General features: G+C 59.8%; 2 non-coding genes and 1 pseudogene across 2 annotated transcripts in view; all 3 read left to right on the forward strand.

Annotated features, from left to right (window-relative positions):
* The window catches only part of LOC146144656 (small subunit ribosomal RNA), a 1,811-nt gene extending 974 nt beyond the window's left edge, over positions 1-837 (forward strand). Inside the window, exon 1 of the ribosomal RNA XR_014500637.1 lies at positions 1-837. This exon is cut by the window's left edge and continues 974 nt beyond it. This is a non-coding gene — a ribosomal RNA (small subunit ribosomal RNA).
* A 247-nt stretch (positions 838-1,084) lies between these two features.
* Positions 1,085-1,238, forward strand: LOC146144657 (5.8S ribosomal RNA). Its single transcript, XR_014499036.1, has one exon. It is a non-coding gene; the product is annotated as a 5.8S ribosomal RNA (ribosomal RNA).
* Positions 1,239-1,486: 248 nt separating this feature from the next.
* Positions 1,487-3,004, forward strand: part of LOC146144658 (large subunit ribosomal RNA) — a 4,294-nt pseudogene continuing 2,776 nt past the window's right edge.

Consider the following 3,004-nt stretch of genomic DNA (forward strand, 5'->3'; position numbering starts at 1 on the left):
TCAAGAGCGAAAGTCAGAGGTTCGAAGACGATCAGATACCGTCCTAGTTCTGACTATAAACGATGCCAACTAGCGATCGGGGGGCGTTAGTTTTACGACCTCTCCGGCAGCTTGCGGGAAACCAAAGTCTTTGGGTTCCGGGGGAAGTATGGTTGCAAAGCTGAAACTTAAAGGAATTGACGGAAGGGCACCACCAGGAGTGGAGCCTGCGGCTTAATTTGACTCAACACGGGAAATCTCACCCGGCCCGGACACAGTGAGGATTGACAGATTGAGAGCTCTTTCTTGATTCTGTGGGTGGTGGTGCATGGCCGTTCTTAGTTGGTGGAGCGATTTGTCTGGTTAATTCCGATAACGAACGAGACTCTGGCTTGCTAACTAGTTACGCGACCCAATCGGTCGGCGTCTAACTTCTTAGAGGGACTAGTGGCGTTTAGCCACACGAGATTGAGCAATAACAGGTCTGTGATGCCCTTAGATGTTCGGGGCCGCACGCGCGCTACACTGACCGGATCAGCATGTGCTCGCCTTGGCCGACAGGTCTGGGTAACCCGCTGAACCCCGGTCGTGCTAGGGATAGGGAATTGCAATTATTTCCCTTGAACGAGGAATTCCCAGTAAGCGCGAGTCATTAGCTCGCGTTGATTACGTCCCTGCCCTTTGTACACACCGCCCGTCGCTACTACCGATTGAATGGTTTAGTGAGGTCCTCCGATTGGACCTGGCGCGGCCGGCAACGGTCGAGCCGGCGTCCGAGAAGACGATCTAACTTGATCATTTAGAGGAAGTAAAAGTCGTAACAAGGTTTCCGTAGGTGAACCTGCGGAAGGATCATTAACGGTCTCGCAAACGCTTCGGCGAACGCGAAACTCGGACAAGCGAGAGAAAAAGTTTTTGCTACCCGGCGCCCGACCCGCGAGGAGCGGCGCGCCGGCCGGCGATTCGGTCACCCGGTAATGTTTGCGCGTCGAGTGCCGCGGTGCCGCGCGCTCCGGCTTCAAGCGTCGGCCTGGCCGACCGCTCGGCGCGGTATATTTTGTCACCCTTTAGTGCGAGGCACTGTGCGAGCGAAACAATCGTGGATGGCTCTTGGCGGTGGATCACTCGGCTCGTGAGTCGATGAAGGACGCAGCTAGCTGCGTGAATTAGTGTGAATTGCAGGACACATTGAGCATCGACGTTCTGAACGCAAATTGCGGCCTCGGGTCAATCCCGGGGCCGCGCCCGCCTCAGGGTCGCGTTGCAAACGTTCCGCGCGGGGATTTCTCCGCGCGGCTGCTGCGGCGTCGGACGCGCGAGCGCCCGTCCCGCTCAAGACAGCACGGCACGATGTGCGACGATCGCGACCAGAATCCCGCGCGGCGGCGGCGAGTCGACCTCGAAGAGGCCAACGGCTGGCGGCTCAAGGGCGGGAATCGAGGTGCGCGGCGGCGCGCGGCGCCGACGGCGAGCGCGGAACGGGAAGAATAGTCCCGGTCCTTACTTTCGGCCTGAGGTCGGACGAGGCTACCCGCTGAATTTAAGCATATTACTAAGCGGAGGAAAAGAAACTAACGAGGATTCCCTCAGTAACGGCGAGTGAAGCGGGATGTGCCCATCGCCGAATCCGCGCGCTTTTGGAGTGCGCGGAATTGTGGCGTACGGAATTCGTCACGGCGCGCTTCGCCGGTCGCCCGCGTCCTTCTGATCGAGGCCTTTTCCCAGAGCGGGTGTCAGGCCCATGGCGGCGACAGGCGGGCGCGCTACGGCGTCTTCCCAGAGTCGGGTTGTTTGGGAATGCAGCCCAAAGCGGGTGGTAAACTCCATCTAAGGCTAAATACGGTCACGAGACCGATAGCGAACAAGTACCGTGAGGGAAAGTTGAAAAGCACTTTGAAGAGAGAGTTAAAGAGTACGTGAAACCGTCGAGAGGCAAACGGGAGGGCCTGTCGGGTCGCCCGGTCGCTTTCAGCCGGCCCCCTGTCGGCGACGTTGTCGTGCGGACCCTCACGGGCCGCCGGCGGCGCCGCCCGATCGGGGACCAGCGCACTAGCGCCGGGCGAAGGCCGCGACCGTCTGGACGGCGGCGAGAAGGCCGCGCGCAAGGTAACCCGGCCTCGGTCGGGTACTATAGGCGCGCGTGTCCGTCGGCCCGCCGTTCGGGCGAGGAGAGATCGCCGCGTCTGCCCTTCGGGGCCGAGCGCCCGGTGCCGGCTGGGGCGTCGTGGGTCGGGGACTGTTCTCAGTGCCCAGCCTCTTCGTCTCGGTCGCGCTTCCGGTGTCGTTTCGCGAGGCGCACGGGGTCCGCGGCTGAAGTCAGCCACCTTCCCGACCCGTCTTGAAACACGGACCAAGGAGTCTAACGTGAGCGCGAGCCACGGGGCAGTACGAAACCCATGGGCGCAGTGAAAGTGAATGTCGGCGCGGTCCGGCGGAGGTGAGACGTCGTCGTTCGCGGCGGCCGCATCACCGGCCGATCTCGTCCGCTTTGCCGGAGAGGTCGAGCGAGAGCGTTCGCGTTGGGACCCGAAAGATGGTGAACTATGCCTGAAGAGGTTGAAGCCAGAGGAAACTCTGGTGGAGGACCGTAGCGATTCTGACGTGCAAATCGATCGTCAAATTTGGGTATAGGGGCGAAAGACTAATCGAACCGTCTAGTAGCTGGTTCCCTCCGAAGTTTCCCTCAGGATAGCTGGCGCTCTGTCGCAGTTTTATCTGGTAAAGCGAATGATTAGAGGCCTTGGGGACGAAACGTCCTCAACCTATTCTCAAACTTTAAATTGGTAAGAAGCCCGACTCGCTTAATTGGAGCCGGGCATGGAATGCGAGTGCCAAGTGGGCCACTCTTGGTAAGCAGGACTGGCGATGCGGGATGAACCGAACGCCGGGTTAAGGCGCCCGACGCGACGCTCATCAGAGCCCACAAAAGGTGTTGGTTGATCTAGACAGCAGGACGGTGGCCATGGAAGTCGGAATCCGCTAAGGAGTGTGTAACAACTCACCTGCCGAATCAATCAGCCCTGAA

The sequence above is a fragment of the Ascidiella aspersa genome, chromosome 5 (genome assembly GCF_963924565.1).
Source record: "Ascidiella aspersa chromosome 5, kaAscAspe10.2, whole genome shotgun sequence".
Taxonomy (NCBI): Eukaryota; Metazoa; Chordata; class Ascidiacea; order Phlebobranchia; family Ascidiidae; genus Ascidiella; species Ascidiella aspersa.